This window comes from Aegilops tauschii, chromosome 3 (assembly GCF_002575655.3).
Source record: "Aegilops tauschii subsp. strangulata cultivar AL8/78 chromosome 3, Aet v6.0, whole genome shotgun sequence".
NCBI classification, from domain to species: Eukaryota; Viridiplantae; Streptophyta; class Magnoliopsida; order Poales; family Poaceae; genus Aegilops; species Aegilops tauschii.
In genome coordinates this window covers 249,902,829-249,924,699 of record NC_053037.3, presented here as the reverse complement: position 1 = coordinate 249,924,699, position 21,871 = coordinate 249,902,829, and positions in this window count along the sequence as shown.

The window sequence follows — 21,871 nt, the reverse complement described above, 5'->3', positions numbered from 1 at the left end:
TGACATAGCCACCCTTTTTGCTCATGATGAGAAAATTCGCTATTATTATATTCTCAAATTATTTCCATTCTCATTAAAGGGTGATTCTAAAGCTTGGTACGATACACTTGCTCCTGGTTGTGTGCGTAGTCCCCAGGATTTGATTTATTACTTCTCTGAAAAATATTTTCCTGCTCATAAGAAACAAGCTGCCTTACAGGAAATATTTAACTTTGTGCAAGTTGAAGAAGAGAGTCTCTCACAAGCTTGGGGGAGGCTTCTCCAATTGCTTAATGCTTTGCTGGATCATCCTCTTAAGAAAAATGAAATACTTGATATCTTCTATAATGGGCTAACCGATACTTCTAGGGATTTCCTAGATACTTGTGCTGGTTGTGTTTTCAGGGAACGAACTATTGGGCAAGCTAAAGAATTATTGAATGACATATTGAAAAATTATGATGATTGGACTCTTCCTGAACCACCGCCTAAACCCACTCCAGAAGAAGAGGGGAATCTTACATCTCAGTCCTGAAGATATGCAAGAGACAAAGAAATCCATGAGAGAAAAAGGTATTAAAGCTGAGGATGTCAAAAATTTACATCATATTGAAGAAATACATGGGTTTGATACACCACCACCACCTAAGGTGGTAGAGGTAAATTGTCTAATGAAATTCAATGATAACTATAATCCTCACAATATGCAACCTAGCCAATGCCTTTATGAATTTGAAAATTACATTATAAAGCAAGATCACTTCAATGCAAATGTTATGAAACAATTGAAATACAATTCTGATATGATTACTCGCTTGAGTGACTTGTTATTTAGAATCTCAAATGATGTTAGAGGTGTGGGGAAGCATGCTTATATGGTTCATACTCAGTTAGAACAAGTTCCTAAATCTCAAAGAGAGTTGCTAGATGAAATGAATAATAATATCAATGATCATGTTGTTAGAGTAATGACTAGAGGAGATAAAATGACTCAGGAACTACTTTATCCTGAGGGACACCCAAAAAGAATTGAACAAGACTCTCAAAGGGTTAACACTGATGCACCTAGTCCTTCTAAAAAGAAAAATAAGAAGAAAGATGATAGGACTTTGCATGCCTCTAGTGAACCAGAAGTAGAAAAACCTCCTGATAATCATAATGAAGTTTCTATCTCTCATGCTGAAATTCAATCTGGTAGTAAACACTCACCTTCTGATAATGAAAAAGATAATGATCAGGCTCAAATAAATAATAAAGAACCGGACAATGATGTTGAGATAGAACATGCAGCCGATCTTGATAACCAACAACCCAAGAATAAAAGATATGATAAAAGAGACTTTGTTGCTAGAAAACACGGTAAGGAAAGAGAACCATGGGTTCAAAAACCTATTCCCTTTCCACCTAAGTCAACTAAAAAGAAATATGATGAAGAATTTGAACGCTTTGCTGAAATGATTAGGACAGTCTTTTTGCGTACTCGCTTGACTGATATCTTAAAAATGCCTCATTATGCAAAGTACATGAAAGACATCATCACCAATAAGAGGAAAATACCGGAAGCTGAAATCTCCACCATGCTTGCTAATTATAATTTTAAAGATGGAGTACCTAAAAACTTGGAGATCTGGGAATACCAACTATACCTTGCTCCATCAAAAGAAGTTATGTGAAAACAACTTTATGTGCTTTGGGAGCTGGTGTTAGTGTTATGCCTTTCTCTTTATATAAAAGACTTGATTTGAATAAACTCACACCTACTGAAATATATTTACAAATGGCTCACAAATCAACTGCCATACCTATCGGTATTTGTGAGGATGTGCCCGTTGTTGTTGCTAATGTTACTATTTTGACTGACTTTGTTATACTTGAGATGCCCGAGGACGACAACGTGTCAATTATCCTTAGTAGACCCTTCTTGAATACTGTAGGGGCTGTTGTTGATTGCAATAAAAGCAGGGTCCCTTTTCATATCAAAGGTAATGAGCATACAGTGCACTTTTCGAAGAAACAATTCCAAGTGAATGGTATTAATGTTATTGAAAAAACTCCTACAATCACTATTGGAAGTTTTCCCTCTACCTGCTATTAAAAAGAAATATGAAATGCTTATTGTTGGGGACATTCATATCCCCGTTGAGGTAACTTAGTGATTTACGAAAGTTCTTCTGTTTCATGCTAATCGAAAGTGGTTGTTAATAAGACTAGATCAACCTTATTAATGGATCATTTTTGAGAGGTATGAAGTTGATGAATTAGAAGGAAATATTCCCTAGAGGCAATAATAAAGTTGTTATTTTATATTTCCTTATATCATGATAAATGTTTATTATTCATGCTAGAATTGTATTAACTAGAAACTTGATACATGTGTGGATACATAGACAAAACACTGTGTCCCTAGTAAGCCTCTACTAGACTAGCTCGTTAATCAAAGATGGTTAAGTTTCCTAACCATATACATGTGTTGTCATTTGATGAACGGGATCACATCATTAAGATAATGACGTGATGGACAAGACCCATCCGTTAGCTTAGCATAATGATCGTTAAGTTTTATTGTTATTGCTTTCTTCATGACTTATACATATTCCTCTGACTATGAGATTATGCAACTCCCGAATACCGGAGGAACACCTTTTGTGCTATCAAACGTCACAACGTAACTGGGTGATTATAAAGATGCTCTACAGGTGTCTCCAAAGGTGTTTGTTAGGTTGGCATAGATCAAGATTAGGATTTGTCACTCCGAGTATCGGAGAGGTATCTCTGGGCCCTCTCAGTAATGCACATCATAATAAGCCTTGCAAGCAATGTGACTAATGAGTTAGTTGTGGGATGATGCATTATGGAACGATTAAAGAGACTTGCAGGTAACGAGATTGAACTAGGTATGAAGATACCAACGATCGAATCTCGGACAAGTAACATACCGATGACAATGTTGTCATTACGGTACGACCGATAAAGATCTTCGTAGAATATGTGGGAACCAATATGAGCATCGAGGTTCCTCTGTTGGTTATTGACCGGAGAGGTGTCTCGGTCATGTCTACATAGTTCTCGAACCCGTAGGGTCCGCACGCTTAATGTTCGATGACGATTTTGTATTATATGAGTTATGTGATTTGGTAACCGAATGTTGTTCGGAGTCCCGGAGGAGATCACGGACATGACGAGGAGTCTTGAAATGGTCGAGAGGTAAACATTCATATATAGGACGATAGTATTCGGACACCGGAAGTGTTCCGGGGGTACCGGGTATGTATCGGGTCACCGGAAGGGGTTCCGGGCACCCCCCGGCAAAGATATGGGCCTTATTGGGCCTAGGGCGGGACAGACCAGCCCCTTGTGGGCTGGTGCGCCCCCATATGGGCCGATCTAAGTGGAGAAAGGAAAGGGGGAGGAGGAAAGGAAATAGAGGGAATAGGATTCACCCTTCCTTTCCCCTCTCCCCTCTTTTCTTCCCCCTCCCGAGATAAGGAAAGGGGGGGCCGAATTGGAGGAGGCCCCCAAGTAGGATTCCTCCGACTTGGGGCACCTCAAGGTTGCTCCTCTCCCTCTCCCACCTATATATACATGGGGATGGGGCGCCTAGAACACACACCAACAATTGTTAGCCGTGTGCGACGCCCCCCTCCAAAGTTTACGCCTCCGGTCATCTTCACGTAGTGCTTAGGCGAAGCCCTGCGCGGATTACTTCACCATCACCGTCACCATGCCATCATGCTGACAAAACTCTCCCTCGACACTTTGATGGATCAAGAGTTCGAGGGACGTCATCGAGCTGAACGTGTGCTGAACTCAGAGGTGTCGTACGTTCGGTACTTGATCGGTTGGATCGCGAAGACGTTCGACTACATCAACCGCATTAACCTAACACTTCCGCTTTTGGTCTATGAGGGTACGTGGACACACTCTCCCCCTCTCGTTGCTATGCATCTCCAATATTGATCTTGCATGATCGTAGGAATTTTTTGAAATTGCATGCTACGTTCCCCAACGGTGGTATTAGAGCCAGGTCTATGCGTAGATGATATGCACGAGTAGAACACAAAGAGTTGTGGGCGATAATAGTCATACTGCTTACCACCAATGTCTTATTTTGATTCGGCGGTATTTTTGGATGAAGCGGCCCAGACCAACCTTACATGACCACGTTCATGAGACTGGTTCCACCGAGAGACATGCTGTTTTGCATAAAGGTGGCTGGCGGGTGTCTATTTCTCCAACTTTAGTTGAATCGAATTTGACTACGGCCAGTCCTTGTTGAAAGTTAAAACAGCACACTTGACGAAAAATCGTTGTTGATGAGGACATCAACACCATTGTTACACCCACAGCCCCTGCTGCTATACATACTGGACCAATTCCTAGAGCTCGCGCACGCCAATTAAATTACCAGGTACTTTCGTTTCTTGGTAATGATTCTAATGTTCATGAGAATATGATGCTGCCTAAATTGGATACATTTGTTTTGCTTACAAATGAAGGGCCTAGCTTTGAGAAGGATGAACATTGGAGCAAGAACAAGCATGGAGATGATGGCATGCGCATGGGGAACAAGAACGGAGTTACAAGTGATGATTTCAGGACGTTGAAGCCACCATAATGCGTGCATGAAGCCTTGGACGAAATATACAAGATGCTACTTCATAACTTTCGTCCAGAGGCTATTCTAGATGCTGCGTCACCTTATTATTGGGCCAGGCCCATGTAATTTCGAAATACTTGAGTATAGGCTGTTTTTAGAGTCCGTATGTGTGGGGAAACAAGAGATAGGGTTGGTTTCGGACCCCTTCCCCAAGGGCCACGAAATTCCCCCCTCTTCCTCCATATATACAGCCCTTAGGGCGTCGTTTAGACTTTGGGTTTTGTTTAGATTAAAAGTTCGCCATAGCTGCAACTTCGCGTACTTCGTTTGTGTTCAACGACCAGACAAAGGCGTCACAGAACCCCACCTTGATCAATAAAGCTTTCATCTTATATTCGCAATATCCAGATTGCAATCTCAGTTTCTTGCTTGTTCTTCGTTTGCTCGCAGGAAACAGACCCTCGTGGTCAGGTTGATCGTGCTCCGGCGTGGTCAATAACCTCTCGGAGTTGGTTTAGCGATTGCTAAGGCGCGACGTCATCGCACGTTCGTAGTCGGATCGTCAAAGTCGACTTCCACCAAAGCGATATCCATCATCTCATCGAAAGACGGGACACCTTTGCCTCTATCAAGTGGTATCAGATTTCCAGGTTGCTCGGTGAGATTTTACAGTTTTTCCTAGTTTAGATCGAGTTTGTTCTTCATACCTATAGTCCACGAAAAAGCCAAAAAAAATTAGGGTTAGTTCATCCTATCCGAACCAATCTGAGCCTTTGCATAATCTTTTCTGTGTTTGCTTTGTTGAATTTAGGGTTGCATCGTCGTGTCAAGTTGCTGGTCTTAGCGTCTAGTGCTTTAGAGTTTCGAGTTCTGTTCACAGGTTGTCACGTCGCCGCTGCCATATATCACCACCGCATCATCATCATCGCTGCTGCCATATACCACCACCGCACCAACTTCATCGCCGCTGCCATATACCACCACCACATATTCACCGCCAATCCGAGTCCATATACGCCACCACATATCCGCCGCCATCACGCCAATCCGAGTACACCTGCAACATATATCCGCCACCAGTCCGAGTTCCACCAGATTCATCTCCGCCACCAGTCCGGGTTCCACCAGATTCATCTCCGCCACCAGTCCTAGTCCAAGTCCAGTATTTTGTTACTCTGTTTTGGATTTCCAGATCACGCCATACTCCGAGTCGTGACAGAGAAGGACTCCCAAACTTTTGTGCTACCCGCAGTAGAAAAATAGTTCCAGTTTCAAAAAAAAACTAAGTCTGGAAAATTCTGGCTAGGCAGTTTTTAGACCATTTGTAGACTTTTTCGAAAAAAATTGTTGCGGAGCAAAAATAAAAGTGAAAAAATAATAATTCAGAGTGTGCTCCTCCCTTGTTTACGTGCAGCGCCGTGATTTTGTTAGTGTTCTAGGCTCGCGTCTCTAGCACGGTCTAGCCTAGGACCAGCACAGTACCGTCGTTGAGCATTTATTCAACTTTGCATATCTGAATTGATTATTGCTGACCCTTTTTGCTACCATATTATAAGCCTTCCCGGCTCCACATACATCTACGTCGTGCGTTTGACTCTCCCTGGTAATCGCTCTATCCAAGCTTTGAGAGTTTTGACTACAACGGTTGCCGATCACCACCTGCTGCTGGGTAAGAACTGGTAAGAATTTGAGATTCGCTTGAAGGATTTGTGACACACCACCATCACCACCACTTCCTAGTAGTCTGCAGGATCATATTCTTTTGTGTTTCTATTGCTGCTAACCATGGCAGGATCACAAGCCGATGAGACTGATTGGGAGAACATGACGAACAAGGGGTTGCATGATAAATTTCAGCAAATGATGAGTGGCCAGGTGGGAGATGTGCTAAACAGATTTGAAGAGGCTATGGAGAAGATAGATGCCGTGGAGAAGTCGTTTGAGACAAAGCTGGATAACAGGTTTAATGAATTGCTCAAGCGTCTTCCCCAACCACCACCGGCTGCACCTGTCGCACCTCTACAACAACAACAACCACATCTCCAACGCCGCCTTCCAAATCAAGTGGGACGAGCACAGCGCGTTCCAATTGAGACTGGTCAATATTCGGGTGCCGCTGCACCTACTGTTGATGCTTCTTTGGCTCCTGCTACTGCGGCGGCTAAGGAGGATGACGATTATGAGGATGAGGTTGATAAAAATCAGAACTAGGTGCAGCCACCAGCACCACCTCCAGCAGGTCGACCTCAGGTATATATTCGCAACGGTAGGCCTGCACCACCACCTCAGGTACGAGATCATGACCATGTTCCTAAACTGAAATTGAATATTCCACCGTTTGAGGGTAGATACATTCCTGATGTATATCTTACTTGGGAGTTAGAAACTGAACAACGTTTTACATGTTTACAATATCCCGAGGAGAGACGGGTTGCTGCTGCTGTTTGTGCTTTCACTAGTTTTGCATGTGTATGGTGGTCTGAACATTGTAGATTATATCCTATTCCAGCTACTTGGGCTGCTTTGAAAACTGCTATGCGTACTCGTTGGGTTCCACCATATTATCAACGTGAATTGCTTCAAAAACTGCAGCGTTTACGACAAGGGAAAAATTCTGTAGAAGAATATTATCAGGAATTACAAACTGGCATGATTAGATGTGGTATTGTTGAGGAGAATGAAGCTATGCTTGCACGTTTTATGGGTGGTTTAAATAGAGAGATTCAGACCATTCTAGAGTATAAGGAGTATACTAATATCACTCGTTTATTCCATCTTGCTTGTAAAGCTGAACGTGAAGTGCAGGATCGACAAGCATTGGCGCGAACTAACTTTTCTGCAGGTCGACCTTCATCATGGACACCGCGTGCATCTTCTACTTCCACTGCACCAGCACCTCCATCAGGTTCCACCTCCAGCCGTGATACAAGAAAGCAGGCACAACCACCACTATCTGCCAAGAGCGCACCTGCCGGGCCTGCACAGAGCTCTTCTTCTTCCATGGCATCAACAGGGCACACAAGTGATATTATTTGTCGTCGTTGTAAGGGAAGAGGACATTATGCGCGAGAATGCAAATCTTAGCGTGTAATGATTGCTACCGAGGATGGTGGGTATGAGTCCGCTAGTGACTACGATGAGGAGACTTTGGCTCTTATTACACGTGAAGAACATGGTGGAGATGATTCCGAAAATGAGACGCAATACATGGCTCCTGAAGACGCTGACAGGTATGAATGTTTAGTTGCTCAACGTGTTTTGAGTGTGCAGGTCACACAAGCAGAGCAAAATCAGAGGCATAATTTGTTCCATACAAAGGGAGTTGTGAAGGAACGTTCTGTTCGCGTCATCATAGATGGAGGGAGCTGTGACAACTTGGCTAGCATGGCGATGGTGGAGAAACTATCTCTCACCACAAGACCACATCCACATCCTTACTACATCCAATGGTTCAACAACAGCGGCAAGGTTAAGGTAACATGTACTGTTCGTGTGCATTTTAGTATCTCTACATATGCTGATTATGTTGATTGTGATGTGGTACCCATGCAAGCATGTTCCTTATTACTTGGTAGACCATGGCAATTTGATAAAAATTTTGTACACCATGGTAGAAACAATCAGTATACTCTTGTTCATAAGGATAAAAATATTACTTTGCTTCCTATGACTCCTGATTCCATTTTGAAAGATGACATTAATAGAGCTAATAAAGCAAAATAGGAGAAAAATAAGAGTGAAAATCAGATTGTGGCAAAAGAATTTGAGCAACAAATGAAACCTCATAATAAACCATCTAGTGTTGTTTCTGAAATTAAATTGAAAAGTGCATGTTTAGTTGCCACAAAATCTGATATTGATGAGCTAGATTTCAACAAATCTGTTTGCTATGCTTTTGTGTGCAAAGAGGCATTATTTTCATTCGAGGACGTGCCTTCCTCTTTGCCCCCTGCTGTCACTAACATTTTGCAGGAGTTCGCTGACGTCTTTCCACAAGACGTGCCACCGGGATTACCACCTATTCGAGGGATTGAGCATCAAATTGACTTAATTCCCGGTGCATCGCTACCCAACCGTGCACCATACCGTACCAATCCAGAGGAGACGAAGGAGATTATGCGTCAAGTATAGGAGCTGCTCGCCAAAGGTTATATACGCGAATCTCTTAGTCCTTGTGCTGTTCCTATTATACTTGTGCCTAAAAAGGATGGTACATCGCGTATGTGTGTTGATTGTAGAGGCATTAATAACATTACTATTCGTTATCGTCATCCTATTCCTAGGCTAGATGATATGCTTGATGAATTGAGTGGCTCTACAATATTTTCCAAAGTTGATTTGCGTAGTCGATACCATCAAATTCGTATGAAACTGGGAGATGAATGGAAAACAGCATTTAAAACTAAGTTTGGTTTATATGAGTGGTTAGTCATGCCTTTTGGGTTAACTAATGCACCTAGTACTTTCATGAGACTAATGAACGAAGTTTTACGTGCTTTTATTGGACGATTTGTGGTAGTCTATTTTGATGATATACTGATTTATAGCAAATCTTTGGAAGAACATTTGGAACATTTACGTGCTGTTTTTATTGCTCTACGTGATGCACGTTTGTTTGGTAACCTTGGGAAGTGCACCTTTTGCATCGACCGAGTATCTTTTCTTGGCTATGTTGTTACTCCACAGGGAATTGAAGTTGATAAAGCCAAGATTGAAGCTATTGAGAGTTGGCCGCAGCCCAAAACAGTCACACAAGTGAGGAGTTTCCTTGGCCTCGCTGGTTTCTATAGGCGTTTTGTGAGAGATTTCAGCACCATTGCTGCACCTCTCAACGAGCTTACAAAGAAGGATGTGCCTTTTGTTTGGGGTACCGCACAGGAAGAAGCCTTCACGGTATTGAAAGATAAGTTGACACATGCTCCTTTACTCCAACTTCCTGATTTTAATAAGACTTCTGAGCTTGAATGTGATGCTAGTGGAATTGGATTAGGAGGTGTGTTATTACAAGATGGTAAAACTGTTGCATACTTTTCTGAAAAATTGAGTGGGCCTAGTCTGAATTATTCTACTTATGATAAAGAACTATATGCTCTTGTTCGGACTTTAGAAACATGGCAACATTATTTATGGCCCAAAGAATTTGTTATACATTCTGATCATGAATCTTTGAAACATATTAAAAGTCAAGCGAAACTGAATCGTAGACATGCTAAATGGGTTGAATTCATTGAAACTTTCCCTTATGTCATTAAACACAAGAAGGGTAAAGAAAATGTTATTGCTGATGCATTGTCTCGTCGCTATACTATGCTGTCACGACTTGACTTCAAAATATTTGGTTTGGAGACCATCAAAGATCAATATGTGCATGATGCTGATTTTAAAGATGTTTTGCAGAATTGTAAAGAAGGAAGAACCTGGAACAAGTTTGTCGTTAATGATGGATTTGTGTTCCGTGCTAACAAGCTATGCATTCCAGCTAGCTCTCTTCGTCTTTTGTTGTTGCAGGAGGCGCATGGAGGAGGATTAATGGGACACCTTGGCGTGAAGAAGACGGAGGACGTACTTGCTACACATTTCTTTTGGCCAAAGATGAGACGGGATGTTGAGCGTTTTGTTGCTCGCTGCACTACATGTCAAAAAGCTAAGTCACGACTCAATCCTCAAGGTTTATATATGCCTTTGCCTGTACCTAGTGTTCCTTGGGAGGATATATCTATGGACTTTGTTTTAGGTTTACCTCGAACAAAGAAGGGGAGGGATAGCATATTTGTTGTCGTGGATAGATTCTCAAAAATGGCACACTTTATACCATGTCATAAAAGCGATGATGTTGTTAATGTTGCTGATTTGTTCTTCCGTGAAATTATTCGTTTGCATGGTGTGCCAAATACTATTGTTTCAGATCGTGATACTAAATTTCTTAGCCACTTTTGGAGATGTTTATGGGCTAAGTTGGGGACTAAACTGCTTTTTAGTACTACTTGTCACCCCCAAACTGATGGACAAACTGAAGTAGTCAATAGAACATTGTCTACTATGCTTCGGGCTGTTTTGAAGAATAATAAGAAAATGTGGGAAGAATGCTTGCCTCATATTGAGTTTGCTTATAATCGTTCATTGCATTCTACAACTAAGATGTGCCCTTTTGAAATTGTGTATGGTTTCCTACCTCGTGCACCTATTGATTTGTTGCCTCTTCCATCTTCGGAGAAGGTTAATTTTGATGCTAAACAACGTGCTGAATTGATCTTAAAAATGCATGAGTTAACTAAGGAAAAGATTGAGCATATGAATGCTAAATATAAACTTGCTGGAGATAAGGGTAGAAAACATGTTGTGTTTGCACCTGGAGATCTTGTTTGGTTACATTTGCGTAAGGATAGATTTTCTGATTTGCGCAAATCAAAGCTAATGTGACGTGCTGATGGTCCTTTTAAGGTGTTAGAGAAAATAAATGATAATGCATATAAACTTGAGCTGCCTGCAGATTTTGGGGTTAGTCCCACTTTTAACATTGCAGATTTGAAGCCTTATTTGGGTGAGGGAGATGAGCTTCCGTCGAGGACGACTTCATTTCAAGAAGGGGAGGATTATGAGGACATCAATACCATTGTTACACCCACAGCCCCTACTGCTATACATACTGGACCAATTACTAGAGCTCGCGCACGCCAATTAAATTACCAGGTACTTTCGTTTCTTGGTAATGATTCTAATGTTCATGAGAATATGATGCTGCCTAAATTGGATACATTTGTTTTGCTTACAAATGAAGGGCCTAGCTTTGAGAAGGATGAACATTGGAGCAAGAACAAGCATGGAGATGATGGCATGCGCATGGGGGACAAGAACGGAGTTACAAGTGATGATTTCAGGACGTTGAAGCCAACATAATGCGTGCATGAAGCCTTGGACGAAATATACAAGATGCTGCTTCATAACTTTCGTCCAGAGGCTATTCTAGGTGCCGTGTCACCTTATTATTGGGCCAGGCCCATGTAATTTTGAAATACTTGAGTATAGGCTGTTTTTAGAGTCCGTATGTGTGGGGAAACAAGAGATAGGGTTGGTTTCGGACCCCTTCCCCAAGGGCCACGAAATTCCCCCCTCTTCCTCCATATATACAGCCCTTAGGGCGTCATTTAGACTTTGGGTTTTGTTTAGATTAAAAGTTCGCCATAGCTGCAGCTTCGCGTACTTCGTTTGTGTTCAGCGACCAGACAAAGGCGTCACAGAACCCCACCTTTATCAATAAAGCTTTCATCTTATATTCGCAATATCCGGATTGCAATCTCAGTTTCTTGCTTGTTCTTCGTTTGCTCGCAGGAAATAGACCCTCGTGGTCAGGTTGATCGTGCTCCGGCGTGGTCAATAACCTCTCGAAGTTGGTTTAGCGATTGCTAAGGCGCAACGTCATCACACGTTCGTAGTCGGATCGTCAAAGTCGACTTCCACCAAAGCGATATCCATCATCTCATCGAAAGACGGGACACCTTTGCCTCTATCAGATCCTATCTCAGATTTCATGGCCTCAAGCCATTTATCGGAATCTGGGCTCATCATCGCAAGGTGTTCCTCCGGTATTCGGGAGTTGCATAATCTCATAGTCAAAGGAATATGTATAAGTCATGAAGAAAGCAATAGCAATAAAACTTAACGATCATTATGCTAAGCTAACGGGTGGGTCTTGTCCATCACGTCATTCTCCTAATGATGTGATCCCGTTCATCAAATGACAACACATGTCTATGGTTAGGAAACTTAACCATCTTTGATTAACGAGCTAGTCTAGTAGAGGCTTACTAGGGACACGGTGTTTTGTCTATGTATCCACACATGTATCAAGTTTCTGGTTAATACAATTCTAGCACGAATAATAAACATTTATCATGATATAAGGAAATATAAAATAACAACTTTATTATTGCCTCTAGGGCATATTTCCTTCAGGCATAGATCAAGATTAGGATTTGTCACTCCGAGTATCGGAGATGTATCTCTGGGCCCTCTCGGTAATGCACATCATAATAAGCCTTGCAAGCAATGTGACTAATGAGTTAGTTGCGGGATGATGCATTACGGAACGAGTAAAGAGACTTGCCGGTAACGAGATTGAACTAGGTATGAAGATACCAACGATCGAAACTCGGACAAGTAACATACTGATGACAAAGCGAATAACGTATGTTGTCAATACGGTATGACCGATAAAGATCTTCATAGAATATGTGGGAACCAATATGAGCATCCAAGTTCCTCTGTTGGTTATTGACCGGAGAGGTGTCTCGGTCATGTCTACATAGTTCTCGAACCCGTAGGGTCCGCACGCTTAACGTTCGATGAAGATTTTGTATTATATGAGTTTTGTGATTTGGTGACCGAATGTTGTTCGGAGTCCCGAAGGAGATCACAGACATGAAGAGGAGTCTCGAAATGGTCGAAAGGTAAAGATTCATATATAGGACGATAGTATTCGGACACCGGAAGTGTTTCGGGGGTACCGGGTACGTATCGGGTCACAGGAAGGGGTTTCAGGCACCCCCCCCCCCCCCCCCGGCAAAGATATGGGCCTTATTGGGCCTAGGGCGGGACAGACCAGCCCCTTGTGGGCTGGTGCGGCCCCCATATGGGCCGATCTAAGTGGAGAAAGGAAACGGGGAGGAGGAAAGGAAATAGTGGGAATAGGATTCACCCTTCCTTTCCCCTCTCCCCTCTTTTCTTCCCCCCTCCGGAGATAAGGAAATGGGGTGCCGAATTGGAGGAGGCCCCCAAGTAGGATTCCTCCTACTTGGGGCGCCCCAAGCCTGCTCCCCTCCCTCTCCCACCTATATACACATGGGGAGGGGGCGCCTAGAACACACACCAATAATTGTTAGCCGTGTGCGGCGCCCCCCTCCACAGTTTACACCTCCAGTCATATTCACGTAGTGCTTAGGCGAAGCCCTGCGCGGATTACTTCACCATCACCGTCACCACGCCGTCGCGCTGATGAAACTCTCCCTCGACACTTTGCTGGATCAAGAGTTCGAGGGACGTCATCGAGCTGAACGTGTGCTGAACTCGGAGGTGTCGTACCTTCGGTACTTGATCGGTTGGATCGCGAAGACGTTCGACTACATCAACCGCGTTAACCTAACGCTTCCGCTTTCGGTCTACGAGGGTATGAGGAAAAACTCTCTGAAAGATCGAGGATGTCGCCTAGAGGTGGGGGGTGAATAGGCGCTTTAAAATAATTACGGTTTAGGCTTGAACAAATGCGGAATAAACCTAGCGGTTAATTTGTCAAGCATAAAACCTACAACAACTAGGGTCACCTATGTGCACCAACAACTTATGCTAAGCAAGATAAGCAACTATGTGATAGAAAGATATATGACAAAGAACAATATGGCTATCACAAAGTAAAGTGCATAAGTAAAGGGCTCGGGTAAGAGATAACCGAGGCACGCGGAGATGACGATGTATCCCGAAGTTCACACCCTTGCGGATGCTAATCTCCGTTTGGAGCGGTGTGGAGGCACAATGCTCCCCAAGAAGCCACTAGGGCCACCGTAATCTCCTCACGCCCTTGCACAATGCAAGATGCCGTGATTCCACTAAGGGACCCTTGAGGGCGGTCACCGAATCGGTACAAATGGCAACCCTTGGGGGCGGTCACCAAACCCGGACACTTTGGCAACCCTTGGGGGCGGTCACCGGTACCCGTCAAATTGCTCGGGGCGATCTCCACAACCTAATTGGAGACCCCGACGCTTGCCCGAAGCTTTACGGGCGCCATGGCACCCAAGAGGAACAAGCTCTAGGGTGCCCAAACACCCAAGAGTAATAAGCTTCTCAAACTTCACTTCCACGTATCACCGTGGAGAATTCAAACCGATGCACCAAATGCAATGGCAAGGGCACACGGAGTGCCCAAGTCTTTCTCTCCCAAATCCCACCAAAGCAACTAATGCTAGGGAGGAATATGAGAGGAAGAACGAAAGAAGAACACGAAGAACTCTAAGATCTAGATCCAAGGGGTTCCCCTCACTTAGAGGAAAAAGTAATTGGTGGAAACATGGATCTAGATCTCCTCTCTCTTTTCCCTCAAGAACTTGCAAGAATCATTGGAGGGATTGAGAGTTAGCAAGCTCGAAGAAGGTCAACAATGGGGGAAGAACACGAGCTCAAAAGATAAGGTTCATTGGGGAAGAAGACCCCCTTTTATAGGTGGGGAAAAATCCAACCGTTATGCTCACAGCGCGCACAGAGCGGTACTACCGCTCGGCCTCATGGTACTACCGCTAGGGGTAGCGGTACTACCTCAAAGGGTAGCGGTACTACTGCTTGCGAGCGGTACTAAAAAAATACATCCGTGCCTACCACCGCTGGACTTGTGACGAGTTTTTGGTCCGGAGCGGTACTACCGCTGTAGTAGCCGCGGTAGTACCGCTCTGGAGCGGTAGTAAAAAATTACATCCGCTCCTGTCCGCGGTAGTACCGCTGCAGCCTTTTCAGAACACCAAAACTGCCACAACTTCTGCAAACGGACTCCGAATTCGATGAAACCAAGTTTGTTGGAAAGCTAGCGACAAGGGCTAACACAATATTGATAGAAATAACAATAAGAAGGAAATTGGAAAAGGCCCAAGAGAAAATGGTGAGAACTCTTCCTCGAATAAGACCGGTAAAACCTCCAACACCTAAAACGCAATAGAAGAGGCATATGAAATCCGTTTTCGAAGTACTAGAGCTTTTCACAGAGATAACCACAAAATCTAAAACCTCAAAAGATAAAACAAATAAGAATCAAGAAAGATGATTCATGGATGCAATGGTTTGAGCTCTCGACGAACGATAAGATCAAGCTACTCACTTGAGAGCCCCCCTTGATAGTACGGCTATCGATAACCCGGCTACAAACTATCACCATGAGACCGGTAAAATATAAAACATATCAAGGGCAAACCTTTGCTTTGCACGAAGTCCACTTGAGCTACATGATGACAATCTTGACACCCTCAAGTTGGACCACCTTTCTTGATTGCGTTCGCTCGATGAAGACTAGTTGATTGCTCCCCCATACTCCACTATGGGTGAGACACTCTTTGGCACATCTTCACAAGTCCATTGATACCATAATGGACGGCAAGATAAAAGCATGATTTCTTCGTGCTTCTCCACTTGAACTTGCACAACACAACCTTGATTTGATGTCATCCTCCATGTGTTGTATGTGATCTTCCTCTTGACGCAAGCCCATGGAAGCAAACCTAACCCCACATAGAACTCTCACAAAGACCATGGGTTAGTACACAAAGCGCAATGGACAATGCTTACCAAACCGTGAGATCACTTGATCCCACTCGGTGTATCTTCTACGCTTTGTGTTATGATCAACTTGAATTACTCTCTGTACTTAGTCATGATCAACCTTGACTCTTTCCAACTCTCTTCATTTGGATGATGTCTTGAAGTTAAACATGAATGATCACACAATCTTCTTCTTCAAGACATGTTTGCAATAAGCTTAATACTCACATGACCAATCTTTGGATAATTCCTTAATAGCACCTTGGTCAACTCATAAACTCCTTGAAACCAACACATGTACTTCAAGAAATGCCTATGGACAAATCCTTCAAATATAACTCAATGCAACCATTAGTCCATAGAGAATGTCATCAATTACCAAAACCACACATGGGGGCGCCGCATGTCCTTTCAATCTCCCCCATTTTGGTAATTGATGACAATCACTTTCAAGAGAGTTTATATAAGGAATTATGCATCACCATGCAATGCAACAACCAATGATGCAGGAGAATGAGATGCAAATGCTTAGGAACAAAACCAAAGCAAGGAGAAAACTCTGAAAACCTTCTCCACAAAACTCTCTAGAACTTCTCCCCCATTGGCACCGATTGCCAAAATGGGCGAAAAGCTTAGAAAGCCAATATAAAACATGTTCCTCCATAAATTGTGTATTTCTCAACAAGATAGTGGAATGCCATACACATATCCAATGGTAAATACTTGGAGGAATACAAACTATATTGAGGCACAAAGATTGCTAATGAATGATATGCCACAAGGACATAACAAAGAGAGACACAAGCAATCAAGCAATCAAAAGATACCAATTGAAGCAAGCAATCAAAGGATCAATTGAACCAACTAGACCAAAGATCCTACGAGCCACATGAATAAAGGATATTATGATATGAGCGAAGGAGTGTTCTAAAGAAACTATAGAAGCTCCCCATGATTTGTGCACACATAAGAATTTTTGTATTTGAATACAAAGTGCACAAAATAGGATCATGGCTCCCCCTAAATGATAGAGGCAAAGGTGTCCCGTCTTTCGATGAGATGATGGATATCGCTTTGGTGGAAGTCGACTTTGACGATCCGACTACGAACGTGCGATGACGTCGCGCCTTAGCAATCGCTAAACCAACTCCGAGAGGTTATTGACCACGCCGGAGCACGATCAACCTGACCACGAGGGTCTATTTCCTGCGAGCAAACGAAGAACAAGCAAGAAACTGAGATTGCAATCTGGATATTACGAATATAAGATGAAAGCTTTATTGATCAAGGTGGGGTTCTGTGACGCCTTTGTCTGGTCGTTGAACACAAACGAAGTACGCGAAGTTGCAGCTATGGCGAACTTTTAATCTAAACAAAACCCAAAGTCTAAACGAGGCCCTAAGGGCTGTATATATGGAGGAAGAGGGGGGAATTTCGTGGCCCTTGGGGAAGGGGTCCGAAACCAACCCTATCTCTTGTTTCCCCACACATACGGACTCTAAAAATAGCCTATACTCAAGTATTTCGAAATTACATGGGCCTGGCCCAATAATAAGGTGACGCAGCACCTAGAATAGCCTCCGGACGAAAGTAATGAAGTAGCATCTTGTATATTTCGTCCAAGGCTTCATGCACGCATTATGGTGGCTTCAATGTCCTGAAATCATCACTTGTAACTCCGTTCTTGTCCCCCATGCGCATGCCATCATCTCCATGCTTGTTCTTGCTCCAATGTTCATCCTTCTCAAAGCTAGGCCCTTCATTTGTAAGCAAAACAAATGTATCCAATTTAGGCAGCATCATATTCTCATGAACATTAGAATCATTACCAAGAAACGAAAGTACCTGGTAATTTAATTGGCGTGCGCGAGCTCTAGTAATTGGTCCAGTATGTATAGCAGCAGGGGCTGTGGATGTAACAATGGTATTGATGTCCTCATCATCCTCCCCTTCTTGAAATGAAGTCGTCCTCGACGGAAGCTCATCTCCCTCACCCAAATAAGGCTTCAAATTTGCAATGTTAAAAGTGGGACTAACCCCAAAATCTGCAGGCAGCTCAAGTTTATATGCATTATCATTTATTTTCTCTAACACCTTAAAAGGACCATCAACACGTGGCATTAGCTTTGATTTGCGCAAATCAGGAAATCTATCCTTACGCAAATGTAACCAAACAAGATCTCAAGGTGCAAACACAACATGTTTTCTACCCTTATCTCCAGCAAGTTTATATTTAGCATTCATACGCTCAATGTTTTCCTTAGTTAACTGATAGAGGCAAAGGTGTCCCGTCTTTCGATGATATGATGGATATCGCTTTGGTGGAAGTCGACTTTGATGATCCGACTACGAACGTGCGATGACGTCGCGCCTTAGTAATCGCTAAACCAACTCCGAGAGGTTATTGACCACGCCGGAGCACGATCAACCTGATCACGAGGGTCTGTTTCCTGCGAGCAAACGAAGAACAAGCAAGAAACTGAGATTGCAATCTGGATATTGCGAATATAAGATGAAAGCTTTATTGACCAAGGTGGGGTTCTGTGACGCCTTTGTCTGGTCGTTGAACACAAACGAAGTACGCGAAGTTGCAGCTATGGCGAACTTTTAATCTAAACAAAACCCAAAGTCTAAACGACGCCCTAAGGGCTGTATATATGGAGGAAGAGGGGGGAATTTCGTGGCCCTTGGGGAAGGGGTCCGAAACCAACCCTATCTCTTGTTTCCCCACACATACGGACTCTAAAAATAGCCTATACTCAAGTATTTCGAAATTACATGGGCCTGGCCCAATAATAAGGTGACGCAGCACCTAGAATAGCCTCCGGACGAAAGTAATGAAGTAGCATCTTGTATATTTCGTCCAAGGCTTCATGCACGCATTATGGTGGCTTCAATGTCCTGAAATCATCACTTGTAACTCCGTTCTTGTCCCCCATGCGCATGCCATCATCTCCATGCTTGTTCTTGCTCCAATGTTCATCCTTCTCAAAGCTAGGCCCTTCATTTGTAAGCAAAACAAATGTATCCAATTTAGGCAGCATCATATTCTCATGAACATTAGAATCATTACCAAGAAACGAAAGTACCTGGTAATTTAATTGGCGTGCGCGAGCTCTAGTAATTGGTCCAGTATGTATAGCAGCAGGGGCTGTGGATGTAACAATGGTATTGATGTCCTCATCATCCTCCCCTTCTTGAAATGAAGTCGTCCTCGACGGAAGCTCATCTCCCTCACCCAAATAAGGCTTCAAATTTGCAATGTTAAAAGTGGGACTAACCCCAAAATCTGCAGGCAGCTCAAGTTTATATGCATTATCATTTATTTTCTCTAACACCTTAAAAGGACCATCAACACGTGGCATTAGCTTTGATTTGCGCAAATCAGGAAATCTATCCTTACGCAAATGTAACCAAACAAGATCTCAAGGTGCAAACACAACATGTTTTCTACCCTTATCTCCAGCAAGTTTATATTTAGCATTCATACGCTCAATGTTTTCCTTAGTTAACTGATAGAGGCAAAGGTGTCCCGTCTTTCGATGATATGATGGATATCGCTTTGGTGGAAGTCGACTTTGATGATCCGACTACGAACGTGCGATGACGTCGCGCCTTAGTAATCGCTAAACCAACTCCGAGAGGTTATTGACCACGCCGGAGCACGATCAACCTGATCACGAGGGTCTGTTTCCTGCGAGCAAACGAAGAACAAGCAAGAAACTGAGATTGCAATCTGGATATTGCGAATATAAGATGAAAGCTTTATTGACCAAGGTGGGGTTCTGTGACGCCTTTGTCTGGTCGTTGAACACAAACGAAGTACGCGAAGTTGCAGCTATGGCGAACTTTTAATCTAAACAAAACCCAAAGTCTAAACGACGCCCTAAGGGCTGTATATATGGAGGAAGAGGGGGGAATTTCGTGGCCCTTGGGGAAGGGGTCCGAAACCAACCCTATCTCTTGTTTCCCCACACATACGGACTCTAAAAATAGCCTATACTCAAGTATTTCGAAATTACATGGGCCTGGCCCAATAATAAGGTGACGCAGCACCTAGAATAGCCTCTGGACGGAAGTTATGAAGTAGCATCTTGTATATTTCGTCCGAGACTTCATGCACGCATTATGGTGGCTTCAACGTCCTGAAATCATCACTTGTAACTCCGTTCTTGTCCCCCATGCGCATGCCATCATCTCCATGCTTGTTCTTGCTCCAATGTTCATCCTTCTCAAAGCTAGGCCCTTCATTTGTAAGCAAAACAAATGTATCCAATTTAGGCAGCATCATATTCTCATGAACATTAGAATCATTACCAAGAAACGAAAGTACCTGGTAATTTAATTGGCGTGCGCGAGCTCTAGTAATTGGTCCAGTATGTATAGCAGCAGGGGCTGTGGGTGTAACAATGGTATTGATGTCCTCATCATCCTCCCCTTCTTGAAATGAAGTCGTCCTCGACGGAAGCTCATCTCCCTCACCCAAATAAGGCTTCAAATCTGATGTGTTAAAAGTGGGACTAACCCCAAAATCTGCAGGCAGCTCAAGTTTATATGCATTATCATTTATTTTCTCTAACACCTTAAAAGGACCATCAGCACGTGGCATTAGCTTTGATTTGCGCAAATCAGGAAATCTATCCTTACGCAAATGTAACCAAACAAGATCTCCAGGTGCAAACACAACATGTTTTCTACCCTTATCTCCAGCAAGTTTATATTTAGCATTCATACGCTCAATGTTTTCCTTAGTTAACTCATGCATTTTTAAGATCAATTCAGCACGTTGTTTAGCATCAAAATTAACCTTCTCCGAAGATGGAAGAGGCAACAAATCAATAGGTGCGCGAGGTAGGAAACCATACACAATTTCAAAAGGGCACATCTTAGTAGTAGAATGCAATGAACGATTATAAGCAAACTCAATATGAGGCAAGCATTCTTCCCACATTTTCTTATTATTCTTCAAAACAGCCCTAAACATAGTAGACAATGTTCTATTGACTACTTCAGTTTGTCCATCAGTTTGGGGGTGACAAGTAGTACTAAAAAGCAGTTTAGTCTCCAACTTAGCCCATAAACATCTCCAAAAGTGGCTAAGAAATTTAGTATCACGATCTGAAACAATAGTATTTGGCACCATGCAAACGAATAATTTCACGGAAGAACAAATCAGCAACATTAACAGCATCATCGCTTTTATGACATGGTATAAAGTGTGCCATTTTTGAGAATCTATCCACGACAACAAATATGCTATCCCCCCCTTCTTTGTTCGAGGTAAACCTAAAACAAAGTCCATAGATATATCCTCCCAAGGAACACTAGGTACAGGCAAAGGCATATATAAACCATGAGGATTGATTCATGACTTAGCTTTTTGACATGTAGTGCAGCGAGCAACTAAACGCTCAACATCCCGTCTCATCTTTGGCCAAAAGAAATGTGTAGCAAGTACGTCCTCCGTCTTCTTCACGCCAAAGTGTCCCATTAATCCTCCTCCATGCGCCTCCTGCAACAACAAAAGACGAAGAGAGCTAGCTGGAATGCATAGCTTGTTAGCACGGAACACAAATCCATCATTAACGACAAACTTGTTCCAGGTTCTTCCTTCTTTACAATTCTGCAAAACATCTTTAAAATCAGCATCATGCACATATTGATCTTTGATGGTCTCCAAACCAAATATTTTGAAGTCAAGTTGTGAAAGCATAGTATAGCGACGAGACAATGCATCAGCAATAACATTTTCTTTACCCTTCTTGTGTTTAATGACATAAGGGAAAGTTTCAATGAATTCAACCCATTTAGCATGTCTACGATTCAGTTTAGCTTGACTTTTAATATGTTTCAAAGATTCATGATCAGAATGTATAACAAATTCTTTGGGCCATAAATAATGTTGCCATGTTTCTAAAGTCCGAACAAGAGCATATAGTTCTTTATCATAAGTAGAATAATTCAGACTAGGCCCACTCAATTTTTCAGAAAAGTATGCAA